This window comes from Brienomyrus brachyistius, chromosome 12, assembly GCF_023856365.1.
Source record: "Brienomyrus brachyistius isolate T26 chromosome 12, BBRACH_0.4, whole genome shotgun sequence".
Lineage (NCBI taxonomy): Eukaryota > Metazoa > Chordata > Actinopteri > Osteoglossiformes > Mormyridae > Brienomyrus > Brienomyrus brachyistius.
The window spans coordinates 20,344,314-20,358,261 of record NC_064544.1 but is presented as its reverse complement, the minus strand read 5'-3'; the positions used below and the strand labels follow the sequence as shown (position 1 = coordinate 20,358,261).

Genomic DNA, 13,948 nt, shown 5'->3' with positions numbered 1-13,948 from the left:
CATCAATTAGTGTTTTCCCACCACATAATAAGATGGGTTGAAAAGCAATAACAATCTGTTGTTTAAACGCTAATTAATGGGTCTCTGGAAAGACCATCAAAAATTGCCAAAGCCAACTATATTTCAAGTTGTCGCGGCGGGGTATTGGGTTAAGTTTTCAACCAGCAATAATCGCGCCTCGGTTAAACCTCATGGGCTACGATCTTGCCACTGCGCAAAGATACCATCAGCTGACCAAAGACTGCGTGCCGACTGGCGCAGATCGTTTATTCGATGACGGTGTGCCACATTTAACTGTGGAATGAGGCAGATACATGAACAACCAAGGGAAAAGCTCACTTTCCCGGTCTTTATAAAAATACAAGCATCAATTGGTGTTTTCCCACCACATAATAAGATGGGTTGAAAAGCAATAACAATCTGTTGTTTAAACGCTAATTAATGGGTCTCTGGAAAGACCATCAAAAATTGCCAAAGCCAACTATATTTCAAGTTGTCGCGGCGGGGTATTGGGTTAAGTTTTCAACCAGCAATAATCGCGCCTCGGTTAAACCTCATGGGCTACGATCTTGCCACTGCGCAAAGATACCATCAGCTGACCAAAGACTGCGTGCCGACTGGCGCAGATCGTTTATTCGATGACGGTGTGCCACATTTAACTGTGGAATGAGGCAGATACATGAACAACCAAGGGAAAAGCTCACTTTCCCGGTCTTTATAAAAATACAAGCATCAATTGGTGTTTTCCCACCACATAATAAGATGGGTTGAAAAGCAATAACAATCTGTTGTTTAAACGCTAATTAATGGGTCTCTGGAAAGACCATCAAAAATTGCCAAATCCAACTATATTTCAAGTTGTCGCGGCGGGGTATTGGGTTAAGTTTTCAACCAGCAATAATCGCGCCACGGTTAAACCTCATGGGCTACGATCTTGCCACTGCGCAAAGATACCATCAGCTGACCAAAGACTGCGTGCCGACTGGCGCAGATCGTTTATTCGATGACGGTGTGTCACATTTAACTGCGGAATTAGACAGGTACAAGAATAACCAGGGGAAAAGCTCACTTTCGCGGTCTTTATAGAAATACAAGCGTCAATTGGTGTTTTCCCACCACATAATAAGATAGACGGAAAAGCAATAACAATCTGTTGTTTAAACGCTAATTAATGGGTCTCTGGAAAGACCATCAAAAATTGCCAAAGCCAACTATATTTCAAGTTGTCGCGGCGGGGTATTGGGTTAAGTTTTCAACCAGCAATAATCGCGCCTCGGTTAAACCTCATGGGCTACGATCTTGCCACTGCGCAAAGATACCATCAGCTGACCAAAGACTGCGTGCCGACTGGCGCAGATCGTTTATTCGATGATGGTGTGCCACATTTAGCTGTGGAATGAGGCAGATACAAGAACAACCAAGGGAAAAGCTCACTTTCCCGGTCTTTATAGAAATACAAGCGTCAATTGGTGTTTTCCCACCACATAATAAGATGGGTTGAAAAGCAATAACAATCTGTTGTTTAAACGCTAATTAATGGGTCTCTGGAAAGACCATCAAAAATTGCCAAAGCCAACTATATTTCAAGTTGTCGCGGCGGGGTATTGGGTTAAGTTTTCAACCAGCAATAATCGCGCCTCGGTTAAACCTCATGGGCTACGATCTTGCCACTGCGCAAAGATACCATCAGCTGACCAAAGACTGCGTGCCGACTGGCGCAGATCGTTTATTCGATGACGGTGTGCCACATTTAACTGTGGAATGAGGCAGATACATGAACAACCAAGGGAAAAGCTCACTTTCCCGGTCTTTATAAAAATACAAGCATCAATTGGTGTTTTCCCACCACATAATAAGATGGGTTGAAAAGCAATAACAATCTGTTGTTTAAACGCTAATTAATGGGTCTCTGGAAAGACCATCAAAAATTGCCAAAGCCAACTATATTTCAAGTTGTCGCGGCGGGGTATTGGGTTAAGTTTTCAACCAGCAATAATCGCGCCTCGGTTAAACCTCATGGGCTACGATCTTGCCACTGCGCAAAGATACCATCAGCTGACCAAAGACTGCGTGCCGACTGGCGCAGATCGTTTATTCGATGACGGTGTGCCACATTTAACTGTGGAATGAGGCAGATACATGAACAACCAAGGGAAAAGCTCACTTTCCCGGTCTTTATAAAAATACAAGCATCAATTAGTGTTTTCCCACCACATAATAAGATGGGTTGAAAAGCAATAACAATCTGTTGTTTAAACGCTAATTAATGGGTCTCTGGAAAGACCATCAAAAATTGCCAAAGCCAACTATATTTCAAGTTGTCGCGGCGGGGTATTGGGTTAAGTTTTCAACCAGCAATAATCGCGCCTCGGTTAAACCTCATGGGCTACGATCTTGCCACTGCGCAAAGATACCATCAGCTGACCAAAGACTGCGTGCCGACTGGCGCAGATCGTTTATTCGATGACGGTGTGCCACATTTAACTGTGGAATGAGGCAGATACATGAACAACCAAGGGAAAAGCTCACTTTCCCGGTCTTTATAAAAATACAAGCATCAATTGGTGTTTTCCCACCACATAATAAGATGGGTTGAAAAGCAATAACAATCTGTTGTTTAAACGCTAATTAATGGGTCTCTGGAAAGACCATCAAAAATTGCCAAAGCCAACTATATTTCAAGTTGTCGCGGCGGGGTATTGGGTTAAGTTTTCAACCAGCAATAATCGCGCCTCGGTTAAACCTCATGGGCTACGATCTTGCCACTGCGCAAAGATACCATCAGCTGACCAAAGACTGCGTGCCGACTGGCGCAGATCGTTTATTCGATGACGGTGTGCCACATTTAACTGTGGAATGAGGCAGATACATGAACAACCAAGGGAAAAGCTCACTTTCCCGGTCTTTATAAAAATACAAGCATCAATTGGTGTTTTCCCACCACATAATAAGATGGGTTGAAAAGCAATAACAATCTGTTGTTTAAACGCTAATTAATGGGTCTCTGGAAAGACCATCAAAAATTGCCAAATCCAACTATATTTCAAGTTGTCGCGGCGGGGTATTGGGTTAAGTTTTCAACCAGCAATAATCGCGCCACGGTTAAACCTCATGGGCTACGATCTTGCCACTGCGCAAAGATACCATCAGCTGACCAAAGACTGCGTGCCGACTGGCGCAGATCGTTTATTCGATGACGGTGTGTCACATTTAACTGCGGAATTAGACAGGTACAAGAATAACCAGGGGAAAAGCTCACTTTCGCGGTCTTTATAGAAATACAAGCGTCAATTGGTGTTTTCCCACCACATAATAAGATAGACGGAAAAGCAATAACAATCTGTTGTTTAAACGCTAATTAATGGGTCTCTGGAAAGACCATCAAAAATTGCCAAAGCCAACTATATTTCAAGTTGTCGCGGCGGGGTATTGGGTTAAGTTTTCAACCAGCAATAATCGCGCCTCGGTTAAACCTCATGGGCTACGATCTTGCCACTGCGCAAAGATACCATCAGCTGACCAAAGACTGCGTGCCGACTGGCGCAGATCGTTTATTCGATGATGGTGTGCCACATTTAGCTGTGGAATGAGGCAGATACAAGAACAACCAAGGGAAAAGCTCACTTTCCCGGTCTTTATAGAAATACAAGCGTCAATTGGTGTTTTCCCACCACATAATAAGATGGGTTGAAAAGCAATAACAATCTGTTGTTTAAACGCTAATTAATGGGTCTCTGGAAAGACCATCAAAAATTGCCAAAGCCAACTATATTTCAAGTTGTCGCGGCGGGGTATTGGGTTAAGTTTTCAACCAGCAATAATCGCGCCTCGGTTAAACCTCATGGGCTACGATCTTGCCACTGCGCAAAGATACCATCAGCTGACCAAAGACTGCGTGCCCACTGGCGCAGATCGTTTATTCGATGACGGTGTGCCACATTTAACTGTGGAATGAGGCAGATACATGAACAACCAAGGGAAAAGCTCACTTTCGCGGTCATTATAGAAATACAAGCATCAATTGGTGTTTTCCCACCACATAATAAGATGGGTTGAAAAGCAATAACAATCTGTTGTTTAAACGCTAATTAATGGGTCTCTGGAAAGACCATCAAAAATTGCCAAAGCCAACTATATTTCAAGTTGTCGCGGCGGGGTATTGGGTTAAGTTTTCAACCAGCAATAATCGCGCCTCGGTTAAACCTCATGGGCTACGATCTTGCCACTGCGCAAAGATACCATCAGCTGACCAAAGACTGCGTGCCGACTGGCGCAGATCGTTTATTCGATGACGGTGTGCCACATTTAACTGTGGAATGAGGCAGATACATGAACAACCAAGGGAAAAGCTCACTTTCCCGGTCTTTATAAAAATACAAGCATCAATTGGTGTTTTCCCACCACATAATAAGATGGGTTGAAAAGCAATAACAATCTGTTGTTTAAACGCTAATTAATGGGTCTCTGGAAAGACCATCAAAAATTGCCAAATCCAACTATATTTCAAGTTGTCGCGGCGGGGTATTGGGTTAAGTTTTCAACCAGCAATAATCGCGCCACGGTTAAACCTCATGGGCTACGATCTTGCCACTGCGCAAAGATACCATCAGCTGACCAAAGACTGCGTGCCGACTGGCGCAGATCGTTTATTCGATGACGGTGTGTCACATTTAACTGCGGAATTAGACAGGTACAAGAATAACCAGGGGAAAAGCTCACTTTCGCGGTCTTTATAGAAATACAAGCGTCAATTGGTGTTTTCCCACCACATAATAAGATAGACGGAAAAGCAATAACAATCTGTTGTTTAAACGCTAATTAATGGGTCTCTGGAAAGACCATCAAAAATTGCCAAAGCCAACTATATTTCAAGTTGTCGCGGCGGGGTATTGGGTTAAGTTTTCAACCAGCAATAATCGCGCCTCGGTTAAACCTCATGGGCTACGATCTTGCCACTGCGCAAAGATACCATCAGCTGACCAAAGACTGCGTGCCCACTGGCGCAGATCGTTTATTCGATGACGGTGTGTCACATTTAACTGCGGAATTAGACAGGTACAAGAATAACCAGGGAAAAAGCTCACTTTCGCGGTCTTTATAGAAATACAAGCGTCAATTGGTGTTTTCCCACCACATAATAAGATAGACGGAAAAGCAATAACAATCTGTTGTTTAAACGCTAATTAATGGGTCTCTGGAAAGACCATCAAAAATTGCCAAAGCCAACTATATTTCAAGTTGTCGCGGCGGGGTATTGGGTTAAGTTTTCAACCAGCAATAATCGCGCCTCGGTTAAACCTCATGGGCTACGATCTTGCCACTGCGCAAAGATACCATCAGCTGACCAAAGACTGCGTGCCGACTGGCGCAGATCGTTTATTCGATGATGGTGTGCCACATTTAGCTGTGGAATGAGGCAGATACAAGAACAACCAAGGGAAAAGCTCACTTTCCCGGTCTTTATAGAAATACAAGCGTCAATTGGTGTTTTCCCACCACATAATAAGATGGGTTGAAAAGCAATAACAATCTGTTGTTTAAACGCTAATTAATGGGTCTCTGGAAAGACCATCAAAAATTGCCAAATCCAACTATATTTCAAGTTGTCGCGGCGGGGTATTGGGTTAAGTTTTCAACCAGCAATAATCGCGCCTCGGTTAAACCTCATGGGCTACGATCTTGCCACTGCGCAAAGATACCATCAGCTGACCAAAGACTGCGTGCCGACTGGCGCAGATCGTTTATTCGATGACGGTGTGCCACATTTAACTGTGGAATGAGGCAGATACATGAACAACCAAGGGAAAAGCTCACTTTCCCGGTCTTTATAAAAATACAAGCATCAATTAGTGTTTTCCCACCACATAATAAGATGGGTTGAAAAGCAATAACAATCTGTTGTTTAAACGCTAATTAATGGGTCTCTGGAAAGACCATCAAAAATTGCCAAAGCCAACTATATTTCAAGTTGTCGCGGCGGGGTATTGGGTTAAGTTTTCAACCAGCAATAATCGCGCCTCGGTTAAACCTCATGGGCTACGATCTTGCCACTGCGCAAAGATACCATCAGCTGACCAAAGACTGCGTGCCGACTGGCGCAGATCGTTTATTCGATGACGGTGTGCCACATTTAACTGTGGAATGAGGCAGATACATGAACAACCAAGGGAAAAGCTCACTTTCCCGGTCTTTATAAAAATACAAGCATCAATTGGTGTTTTCCCACCACATAATAAGATGGGTTGAAAAGCAATAACAATCTGTTGTTTAAACGCTAATTAATGGGTCTCTGGAAAGACCATCAAAAATTGCCAAAGCCAACTATATTTCAAGTTGTCGCGGCGGGGTATTGGGTTAAGTTTTCAACCAGCAATAATCGCGCCTCGGTTAAACCTCATGGGCTACGATCTTGCCACTGCGCAAAGATACCATCAGCTGACCAAAGACTGCGTGCCGACTGGCGCAGATCGTTTATTCGATGACGGTGTGCCACATTTAACTGTGGAATGAGGCAGATACATGAACAACCAAGGGAAAAGCTCACTTTCCCGGTCTTTATAAAAATACAAGCATCAATTGGTGTTTTCCCACCACATAATAAGATGGGTTGAAAAGCAATAACAATCTGTTGTTTAAACGCTAATTAATGGGTCTCTGGAAAGACCATCAAAAATTGCCAAATCCAACTATATTTCAAGTTGTCGCGGCGGGGTATTGGGTTAAGTTTTCAACCAGCAATAATCGCGCCACGGTTAAACCTCATGGGCTACGATCTTGCCACTGCGCAAAGATACCATCAGCTGACCAAAGACTGCGTGCCGACTGGCGCAGATCGTTTATTCGATGACGGTGTGTCACATTTAACTGCGGAATTAGACAGGTACAAGAATAACCAGGGGAAAAGCTCACTTTCGCGGTCTTTATAGAAATACAAGCGTCAATTGGTGTTTTCCCACCACATAATAAGATAGACGGAAAAGCAATAACAATCTGTTGTTTAAACGCTAATTAATGGGTCTCTGGAAAGACCATCAAAAATTGCCAAAGCCAACTATATTTCAAGTTGTCGCGGCGGGGTATTGGGTTAAGTTTTCAACCAGCAATAATCGCGCCTCGGTTAAACCTCATGGGCTACGATCTTGCCACTGCGCAAAGATACCATCAGCTGACCAAAGACTGCGTGCCGACTGGCGCAGATCGTTTATTCGATGATGGTGTGCCACATTTAGCTGTGGAATGAGGCAGATACAAGAACAACCAAGGGAAAAGCTCACTTTCCCGGTCTTTATAGAAATACAAGCGTCAATTGGTGTTTTCCCACCACATAATAAGATGGGTTGAAAAGCAATAACAATCTGTTGTTTAAACGCTAATTAATGGGTCTCTGGAAAGACCATCAAAAATTGCCAAAGCCAACTATATTTCAAGTTGTCGCGGCGGGGTATTGGGTTAAGTTTTCAACCAGCAATAATCGCGCCTCGGTTAAACCTCATGGGCTACGATCTTGCCACTGCGCAAAGATACCATCAGCTGACCAAAGACTGCGTGCCCACTGGCGCAGATCGTTTATTCGATGACGGTGTGCCACATTTAACTGTGGAATGAGGCAGATACATGAACAACCAAGGGAAAAGCTCACTTTCGCGGTCATTATAGAAATACAAGCATCAATTGGTGTTTTCCCACCACATAATAAGATGGGTTGAAAAGCAATAACAATCTGTTGTTTAAACGCTAATTAATGGGTCTCTGGAAAGACCATCAAAAATTGCCAAAGCCAACTATATTTCAAGTTGTCGCGGCGGGGTATTGGGTTAAGTTTTCAACCAGCAATAATCGCGCCTCGGTTAAACCTCATGGGCTACGATCTTGCCACTGCGCAAAGATACCATCAGCTGACCAAAGACTGCGTGCCGACTGGCGCAGATCGTTTATTCGATGACGGTGTGCCACATTTAACTGTGGAATGAGGCAGATACATGAACAACCAAGGGAAAAGCTCACTTTCCCGGTCTTTATAAAAATACAAGCATCAATTGGTGTTTTCCCACCACATAATAAGATGGGTTGAAAAGCAATAACAATCTGTTGTTTAAACGCTAATTAATGGGTCTCTGGAAAGACCATCAAAAATTGCCAAATCCAACTATATTTCAAGTTGTCGCGGCGGGGTATTGGGTTAAGTTTTCAACCAGCAATAATCGCGCCACGGTTAAACCTCATGGGCTACGATCTTGCCACTGCGCAAAGATACCATCAGCTGACCAAAGACTGCGTGCCGACTGGCGCAGATCGTTTATTCGATGACGGTGTGTCACATTTAACTGCGGAATTAGACAGGTACAAGAATAACCAGGGGAAAAGCTCACTTTCGCGGTCTTTATAGAAATACAAGCGTCAATTGGTGTTTTCCCACCACATAATAAGATAGACGGAAAAGCAATAACAATCTGTTGTTTAAACGCTAATTAATGGGTCTCTGGAAAGACCATCAAAAATTGCCAAAGCCAACTATATTTCAAGTTGTCGCGGCGGGGTATTGGGTTAAGTTTTCAACCAGCAATAATCGCGCCTCGGTTAAACCTCATGGGCTACGATCTTGCCACTGCGCAAAGATACCATCAGCTGACCAAAGACTGCGTGCCCACTGGCGCAGATCGTTTATTCGATGACGGTGTGTCACATTTAACTGCGGAATTAGACAGGTACAAGAATAACCAGGGAAAAAGCTCACTTTCGCGGTCTTTATAGAAATACAAGCGTCAATTGGTGTTTTCCCACCACATAATAAGATAGACGGAAAAGCAATAACAATCTGTTGTTTAAACGCTAATTAATGGGTCTCTGGAAAGACCATCAAAAATTGCCAAAGCCAACTATATTTCAAGTTGTCGCGGCGGGGTATTGGGTTAAGTTTTCAACCAGCAATAATCGCGCCTCGGTTAAACCTCATGGGCTACGATCTTGCCACTGCGCAAAGATACCATCAGCTGACCAAAGACTGCGTGCCGACTGGCGCAGATCGTTTATTCGATGATGGTGTGCCACATTTAGCTGTGGAATGAGGCAGATACAAGAACAACCAAGGGAAAAGCTCACTTTCCCGGTCTTTATAGAAATACAAGCGTCAATTGGTGTTTTCCCACCACATAATAAGATGGGTTGAAAAGCAATAACAATCTGTTGTTTAAACGCTAATTAATGGGTCTCTGGAAAGACCATCAAAAATTGCCAAATCCAACTATATTTCAAGTTGTCGCGGCGGGGTATTGGGTTAAGTTTTCAACCAGCAATAATCGCGCCTCGGTTAAACCTCATGGGCTACGATCTTGCCACTGCGCAAAGATACCATCAGCTGACCAAAGACTGCGTGCCCACTGGCGCAGATCGTTTATTCGATGACGGTGTGCCACATTTAACTGTGGAATGAGGCAGATACATGAACAACCAAGGGAAAAGCTCACTTTCGCGGTCATTATAGAAATACAAGCATCAATTGGTGTTTTCCCACCACATAATAAGATGGGTTGAAAAGCAATAACAATCTGTTGTTTAAACGCTAATTAATGGGTCTCTGGAAAGACCATCAAAAATTGCCAAAGCCAACTATATTTCAAGTTGTCGCGGCGGGGTATTGGGTTAAGTTTTCAACCAGCAATAATCGCGCCTCGGTTAAACCTCATGGGCTACGATCTTGCCACTGCGCAAAGATACCATCAGCTGACCAAAGACTGCGTGCCGACTGGCGCAGATCGTTTATTCGATGACGGTGTGCCACATTTAACTGTGGAATGAGGCAGATACATGAACAACCAAGGGAAAAGCTCACTTTCCCGGTCTTTATAAAAATACAAGCATCAATTGGTGTTTTCCCACCACATAATAAGATGGGTTGAAAAGCAATAACAATCTGTTGTTTAAACGCTAATTAATGGGTCTCTGGAAAGACCATCAAAAATTGCCAAATCCAACTATATTTCAAGTTGTCGCGGCGGGGTATTGGGTTAAGTTTTCAACCAGCAATAATCGCGCCACGGTTAAACCTCATGGGCTACGATCTTGCCACTGCGCAAAGATACCATCAGCTGACCAAAGACTGCGTGCCGACTGGCGCAGATCGTTTATTCGATGACGGTGTGTCACATTTAACTGCGGAATTAGACAGGTACAAGAATAACCAGGGGAAAAGCTCACTTTCGCGGTCTTTATAGAAATACAAGCGTCAATTGGTGTTTTCCCACCACATAATAAGATAGACGGAAAAGCAATAACAATCTGTTGTTTAAACGCTAATTAATGGGTCTCTGGAAAGACCATCAAAAATTGCCAAAGCCAACTATATTTCAAGTTGTCGCGGCGGGGTATTGGGTTAAGTTTTCAACCAGCAATAATCGCGCCTCGGTTAAACCTCATGGGCTACGATCTTGCCACTGCGCAAAGATACCATCAGCTAACCAAAGACTGCGTGCCCACTGGCGCAGATCGTTTATTCGATGACGGTGTGTCACATTTAACTGCGGAATTAGACAGGTACAAGAATAACCAGGGAAAAAGCTCACTTTCGCGGTCTTTATAGAAATACAAGCGTCAATTGGTGTTTTCCCACCACATAATAAGATAGACGGAAAAGCAATAACAATCTGTTGTTTAAACGCTAATTAATGGGTCTCTGGAAAGACCATCAAAAATTGCCAAAGCCAACTATATTTCAAGTTGTCGCGGCGGGGTATTGGGTTAAGTTTTCAACCAGCAATAATCGCGCCTCGGTTAAACCTCATGGGCTACGATCTTGCCACTGCGCAAAGATACCATCAGCTGACCAAAGACTGCTTGCCGACTGGCGCAGATCGTTTTTTCGATGATGGTGTGCCACATTTAACTGTGGAATAAGGCAGATACAAGAACAACCAGGGGAAAAGCTCACTTTCCCAGTCTTTATAGAAATACAAGAGTCAATTGGTGTTTTCCCACCACATAATAAAATGGGTTGAAAAGCAATAACAATCTGTTGTTTAAACGCTAATTAATGGGTCTCTGGAAAGACCATCAAAAATTGCCAAAGCCAACTATATTTCAAGTTGTCGCGGCGGGGTATTGGGTTAAGTTTTCAACCAGCAATAATCGCGCCTCGGTTAAACCTCATGGGCTACGATCTTGCCACTGCGCAAAGATACCATCAGCTGACCAAAGACTGCGTGCCGACTGGCGCAGATCGTTTATTCGATGATGGTGTGCCACATTTAGCTGTGGAATGAGGCAGATACAAGAACAACCAAGGGAAAAGCTCACTTTCCCGGTCTTTATAGAAATACAAGCGTCAATTGGTGTTTTCCCACCACATAATAAGATGGGTTGAAAAGCAATAACAATCTGTTGTTTAAACGCTAATTAATGGGTCTCTGGAAAGACCATCAAAAATTGCCAAAGCCAACTATATTTCAAGTTGTCGCGGCGGGGTATTGGGTTAAGTTTTCAACCAGCAATAATCGCGCCTCGGTTAAACCTCATGGGCTACGATCTTGCCACTGCGCAAAGATACCATCAGCTGACCAAAGACTGCGTGCCGACTGGCGCAGATCGTTTATTCGATGACGGTGTGCCACATATAACTGTGGAATGAGGCAGATACAAGAACAACCAAGGGAAAAGCTCACTTTCGCGGACTTTATAGAAATACAAGCATCAATTGGTGTTTTCCCAACACATAATAAGATGGGTTGAAAAGCAATAACAATCTGTTGTTTAAACACTAATTAATAGGTCTCTGGCAAGACCATCAAAAATTGCCAAAGCCAACTATATTTCAAGTTGTCGCGGCGGGGTATTGGGTTAAGTTTTCAACCAGCAATAGTCGCGCCTCGGTTAAACCTCATGGGCTACGATCTTGCCACTGCGCAAAGATACCATCAGCTGACCAAAGACTGCGTGCCGACTGGCACAGATCGTTTATTCGATGATGGTGTGCCACATTTAACTGCGGAATGAGGCAGATACAAGAACAACCAAGGGAAAAGCTCACTTTCCCGGTCTTTATAAAAATACAAGCATCAATTTGTGTTTTCCCACCACATAATAAGATGGGTTGAAAAGCAATAACAATCTGTTGTTTAAACGCTAATTAATGGGTCTCTGGAAAGACCATCAAAAATTGCCAAAGCCAACTATATTTCAAGTTGTCGCGGCGGGGTATTGGGTTAAGTTTTCAACCAGCAATAATCGCGCCTCGGTTAAACCTCATGGGCTACGATCTTGCCACTGCGCAAAGATACCATCAGCTGACCAAAGACTGCGTGCCGACTGGCGCAGATCGTTTATTCGATGACGGTGTGCCACATTTAGCTGTGGAATGAGGCAGATACAAGAACAACCAAGGGAAAAGCTCACTTTCCCGGTCTTTATAGAAATACAAGCGTTAATTGGTGTTTTCCCACCACATAATAAGATGGGTTGAAAAGCAATAACAATCTGTTGTTTAAACGCTAATTAATGGGTCTCTGGAAAGACCATCAAAAATTGCCAAAGCCAACTATATTTCAAGTTGTCGCGGCGGGGTATTGGGTTAAGTTTTCAACCAGCAATAATCGCGCCTCGGTTAAACCTCATGGGCTACGATCTTGCCACTGCGCAAAGATACCATCAGCTGACCAAAGACTGCGTGCCGACTGGCGCAGATCGTTTATTCGATGATGGTGTGCCACATTTAGCTGTGGAATGAGGCAGATACAAGAACAACCAAGGGAAAAGCTCACTTTCCCGGTCTTTATAGAAATACAAGCGTCAATTGGTGTTTTCCCACCACATAATAAGATGGGTTGAAAAGCAATAACAATCTGTTGTTTAAACGCTAATTAATGGTTCTCTGGAAAGACCATCAAAAATTGCCAAAGCCAACTATATTTCAAGTTGTCGCGGCGGGGTATTGGGTTAAGTTTTCAACCAGCAATAATCGCGCCTCGGTTAAACCTCATGGGCTACGATCTTGCCACTACGCAAAGATACCATCAGCTGACCAAAGACTGCGTGCCGACTGGCGCAGATCGTTTATTCGATGACGGTGTGCCACATTTAACTGCGGAATTAGACAGATACAAGAACAACCAAGGGAAAAGCTCACTTTCGCGGACTTTATAGAAATACAAGCGTCAATTGGTGTTTTCCCACCACATAATAAGATGGGTTAAAAAGCAGAGGCACTGAAACCCAGACTTTATTTTGGGCAATGGACCAACACAATCAATTAGAATTCTCTCAAAAGGCTCACCCATAAGCGGTATAGGCCTCAGAGGAATAAGGGGAATAACCTGATTAGGCTTCCCAGCAATTTCACAAGCATGGCAAGAACGACAGTATTGAGATGCATCACATTTCATGGAGGACCATCAAAGCGTCTTAACAGGCGATTGTACGTTTTTCTTACACCAAGATGACCAGTAATGCTATATGGTCATGAGATATATTCAATACATGCTGTGCCAGGGGTTTAGGAACAAAAACTTGAAACACTGAACTCCACTCATGCTCAGAGTTAGCTGGTGTCCAAGTCCATCACCATCAAACAAATAAGACACAGGATGCTGAGGTAGCTCTGACGGCTCTACAGCAGAAGAAATGCAGAGCGATAAAGAAACGTCGTCTTTCTGGGCAGAAGCTAGTTGCGCCCGTTCCAAGGGGAACATACTAATATCCATCCCTTCACAAGGGACATCCTTAATACCACTAGGAAGGGAAAGAGCAGTGTATCCGACTACAGGGTGATTATCACACATAAAGGAGCCAGAAAGATCTACATTTTCCATTTATCGAGTCTTATGCTCGTGTCACAACACATGCCCTAAATACAGCAGGAAACTCAGGACATCAGAACCACAACTAGAGTGATTAGAAAACAGTAGGACACTCTCCAAAATGAAGGACTGTCCAGCTCCAGTGTCCCTCAGAACACCAACGT

General features: G+C 43.6%; 36 non-coding genes across 36 annotated transcripts; all 36 read right to left on the bottom strand.

Annotated features, from left to right (window-relative positions):
- Positions 1 to 81: 81 nt before the first annotated feature.
- On the bottom strand, positions 82 to 222 carry LOC125705557 (U4 spliceosomal RNA). Its single transcript, XR_007381670.1, has one exon. It is a non-coding gene; the product is annotated as a U4 spliceosomal RNA (small nuclear RNA).
- Positions 223 to 446: 224 nt separating this feature from the next.
- LOC125705556 (U4 spliceosomal RNA) lies at positions 447 to 587 on the bottom strand. The gene has a single exon (XR_007381669.1). It is a non-coding gene; the product is annotated as a U4 spliceosomal RNA (small nuclear RNA).
- Positions 588 to 811: 224 nt separating this feature from the next.
- On the bottom strand, positions 812 to 952 carry LOC125705508 (U4 spliceosomal RNA). The gene has a single exon (XR_007381622.1). It is a non-coding gene; the product is annotated as a U4 spliceosomal RNA (small nuclear RNA).
- Positions 953 to 1,176: 224 nt separating this feature from the next.
- On the bottom strand, positions 1,177 to 1,317 carry LOC125705555 (U4 spliceosomal RNA). The gene has a single exon (XR_007381668.1). It is a non-coding gene; the product is annotated as a U4 spliceosomal RNA (small nuclear RNA).
- A 224-nt stretch (positions 1,318 to 1,541) lies between these two features.
- On the bottom strand, positions 1,542 to 1,682 carry LOC125705553 (U4 spliceosomal RNA). Its single transcript, XR_007381666.1, has one exon. It is a non-coding gene; the product is annotated as a U4 spliceosomal RNA (small nuclear RNA).
- Positions 1,683 to 1,906: 224 nt separating this feature from the next.
- On the bottom strand, positions 1,907 to 2,047 carry LOC125705552 (U4 spliceosomal RNA). The gene has a single exon (XR_007381665.1). It is a non-coding gene; the product is annotated as a U4 spliceosomal RNA (small nuclear RNA).
- Positions 2,048 to 2,271: 224 nt separating this feature from the next.
- LOC125705551 (U4 spliceosomal RNA) lies at positions 2,272 to 2,412 on the bottom strand. The gene has a single exon (XR_007381664.1). It is a non-coding gene; the product is annotated as a U4 spliceosomal RNA (small nuclear RNA).
- A 224-nt stretch (positions 2,413 to 2,636) lies between these two features.
- LOC125705550 (U4 spliceosomal RNA) lies at positions 2,637 to 2,777 on the bottom strand. Its single transcript, XR_007381663.1, has one exon. It is a non-coding gene; the product is annotated as a U4 spliceosomal RNA (small nuclear RNA).
- Positions 2,778 to 3,001: 224 nt separating this feature from the next.
- LOC125705519 (U4 spliceosomal RNA) lies at positions 3,002 to 3,142 on the bottom strand. Its single transcript, XR_007381633.1, has one exon. It is a non-coding gene; the product is annotated as a U4 spliceosomal RNA (small nuclear RNA).
- A 224-nt stretch (positions 3,143 to 3,366) lies between these two features.
- On the bottom strand, positions 3,367 to 3,507 carry LOC125705549 (U4 spliceosomal RNA). Its single transcript, XR_007381662.1, has one exon. It is a non-coding gene; the product is annotated as a U4 spliceosomal RNA (small nuclear RNA).
- Positions 3,508 to 3,731: 224 nt separating this feature from the next.
- LOC125705548 (U4 spliceosomal RNA) lies at positions 3,732 to 3,872 on the bottom strand. Its single transcript, XR_007381661.1, has one exon. It is a non-coding gene; the product is annotated as a U4 spliceosomal RNA (small nuclear RNA).
- Positions 3,873 to 4,096: 224 nt separating this feature from the next.
- Positions 4,097 to 4,237, bottom strand: LOC125705547 (U4 spliceosomal RNA). Its single transcript, XR_007381660.1, has one exon. It is a non-coding gene; the product is annotated as a U4 spliceosomal RNA (small nuclear RNA).
- Positions 4,238 to 4,461: 224 nt separating this feature from the next.
- On the bottom strand, positions 4,462 to 4,602 carry LOC125705517 (U4 spliceosomal RNA). Its single transcript, XR_007381632.1, has one exon. It is a non-coding gene; the product is annotated as a U4 spliceosomal RNA (small nuclear RNA).
- Positions 4,603 to 4,826: 224 nt separating this feature from the next.
- On the bottom strand, positions 4,827 to 4,967 carry LOC125705546 (U4 spliceosomal RNA). Its single transcript, XR_007381659.1, has one exon. It is a non-coding gene; the product is annotated as a U4 spliceosomal RNA (small nuclear RNA).
- Positions 4,968 to 5,191: 224 nt separating this feature from the next.
- On the bottom strand, positions 5,192 to 5,332 carry LOC125705545 (U4 spliceosomal RNA). Its single transcript, XR_007381658.1, has one exon. It is a non-coding gene; the product is annotated as a U4 spliceosomal RNA (small nuclear RNA).
- Positions 5,333 to 5,556: 224 nt separating this feature from the next.
- LOC125705487 (U4 spliceosomal RNA) lies at positions 5,557 to 5,697 on the bottom strand. The gene has a single exon (XR_007381599.1). It is a non-coding gene; the product is annotated as a U4 spliceosomal RNA (small nuclear RNA).
- Positions 5,698 to 5,921: 224 nt separating this feature from the next.
- On the bottom strand, positions 5,922 to 6,062 carry LOC125705544 (U4 spliceosomal RNA). The gene has a single exon (XR_007381657.1). It is a non-coding gene; the product is annotated as a U4 spliceosomal RNA (small nuclear RNA).
- Positions 6,063 to 6,286: 224 nt separating this feature from the next.
- LOC125705543 (U4 spliceosomal RNA) lies at positions 6,287 to 6,427 on the bottom strand. Its single transcript, XR_007381656.1, has one exon. It is a non-coding gene; the product is annotated as a U4 spliceosomal RNA (small nuclear RNA).
- Positions 6,428 to 6,651: 224 nt separating this feature from the next.
- Positions 6,652 to 6,792, bottom strand: LOC125705516 (U4 spliceosomal RNA). Its single transcript, XR_007381631.1, has one exon. It is a non-coding gene; the product is annotated as a U4 spliceosomal RNA (small nuclear RNA).
- A 224-nt stretch (positions 6,793 to 7,016) lies between these two features.
- Positions 7,017 to 7,157, bottom strand: LOC125705542 (U4 spliceosomal RNA). The gene has a single exon (XR_007381655.1). It is a non-coding gene; the product is annotated as a U4 spliceosomal RNA (small nuclear RNA).
- A 224-nt stretch (positions 7,158 to 7,381) lies between these two features.
- LOC125705541 (U4 spliceosomal RNA) lies at positions 7,382 to 7,522 on the bottom strand. The gene has a single exon (XR_007381654.1). It is a non-coding gene; the product is annotated as a U4 spliceosomal RNA (small nuclear RNA).
- A 224-nt stretch (positions 7,523 to 7,746) lies between these two features.
- LOC125705540 (U4 spliceosomal RNA) lies at positions 7,747 to 7,887 on the bottom strand. The gene has a single exon (XR_007381653.1). It is a non-coding gene; the product is annotated as a U4 spliceosomal RNA (small nuclear RNA).
- A 224-nt stretch (positions 7,888 to 8,111) lies between these two features.
- LOC125705515 (U4 spliceosomal RNA) lies at positions 8,112 to 8,252 on the bottom strand. Its single transcript, XR_007381630.1, has one exon. It is a non-coding gene; the product is annotated as a U4 spliceosomal RNA (small nuclear RNA).
- Positions 8,253 to 8,476: 224 nt separating this feature from the next.
- On the bottom strand, positions 8,477 to 8,617 carry LOC125705539 (U4 spliceosomal RNA). Its single transcript, XR_007381652.1, has one exon. It is a non-coding gene; the product is annotated as a U4 spliceosomal RNA (small nuclear RNA).
- A 224-nt stretch (positions 8,618 to 8,841) lies between these two features.
- LOC125705538 (U4 spliceosomal RNA) lies at positions 8,842 to 8,982 on the bottom strand. The gene has a single exon (XR_007381651.1). It is a non-coding gene; the product is annotated as a U4 spliceosomal RNA (small nuclear RNA).
- A 224-nt stretch (positions 8,983 to 9,206) lies between these two features.
- On the bottom strand, positions 9,207 to 9,347 carry LOC125705486 (U4 spliceosomal RNA). The gene has a single exon (XR_007381598.1). It is a non-coding gene; the product is annotated as a U4 spliceosomal RNA (small nuclear RNA).
- A 224-nt stretch (positions 9,348 to 9,571) lies between these two features.
- Positions 9,572 to 9,712, bottom strand: LOC125705534 (U4 spliceosomal RNA). The gene has a single exon (XR_007381647.1). It is a non-coding gene; the product is annotated as a U4 spliceosomal RNA (small nuclear RNA).
- Positions 9,713 to 9,936: 224 nt separating this feature from the next.
- LOC125705514 (U4 spliceosomal RNA) lies at positions 9,937 to 10,077 on the bottom strand. Its single transcript, XR_007381629.1, has one exon. It is a non-coding gene; the product is annotated as a U4 spliceosomal RNA (small nuclear RNA).
- A 224-nt stretch (positions 10,078 to 10,301) lies between these two features.
- LOC125705523 (U4 spliceosomal RNA) lies at positions 10,302 to 10,442 on the bottom strand. Its single transcript, XR_007381637.1, has one exon. It is a non-coding gene; the product is annotated as a U4 spliceosomal RNA (small nuclear RNA).
- Positions 10,443 to 10,666: 224 nt separating this feature from the next.
- On the bottom strand, positions 10,667 to 10,807 carry LOC125705511 (U4 spliceosomal RNA). The gene has a single exon (XR_007381625.1). It is a non-coding gene; the product is annotated as a U4 spliceosomal RNA (small nuclear RNA).
- A 224-nt stretch (positions 10,808 to 11,031) lies between these two features.
- Positions 11,032 to 11,172, bottom strand: LOC125705500 (U4 spliceosomal RNA). Its single transcript, XR_007381612.1, has one exon. It is a non-coding gene; the product is annotated as a U4 spliceosomal RNA (small nuclear RNA).
- Positions 11,173 to 11,396: 224 nt separating this feature from the next.
- Positions 11,397 to 11,537, bottom strand: LOC125705489 (U4 spliceosomal RNA). Its single transcript, XR_007381601.1, has one exon. It is a non-coding gene; the product is annotated as a U4 spliceosomal RNA (small nuclear RNA).
- A 224-nt stretch (positions 11,538 to 11,761) lies between these two features.
- LOC125705496 (U4 spliceosomal RNA) lies at positions 11,762 to 11,902 on the bottom strand. Its single transcript, XR_007381608.1, has one exon. It is a non-coding gene; the product is annotated as a U4 spliceosomal RNA (small nuclear RNA).
- Positions 11,903 to 12,126: 224 nt separating this feature from the next.
- Positions 12,127 to 12,267, bottom strand: LOC125705478 (U4 spliceosomal RNA). Its single transcript, XR_007381590.1, has one exon. It is a non-coding gene; the product is annotated as a U4 spliceosomal RNA (small nuclear RNA).
- Positions 12,268 to 12,491: 224 nt separating this feature from the next.
- On the bottom strand, positions 12,492 to 12,632 carry LOC125705467 (U4 spliceosomal RNA). Its single transcript, XR_007381579.1, has one exon. It is a non-coding gene; the product is annotated as a U4 spliceosomal RNA (small nuclear RNA).
- Positions 12,633 to 12,856: 224 nt separating this feature from the next.
- LOC125705483 (U4 spliceosomal RNA) lies at positions 12,857 to 12,997 on the bottom strand. The gene has a single exon (XR_007381595.1). It is a non-coding gene; the product is annotated as a U4 spliceosomal RNA (small nuclear RNA).
- Positions 12,998 to 13,948: the final 951 nt, after the last annotated feature.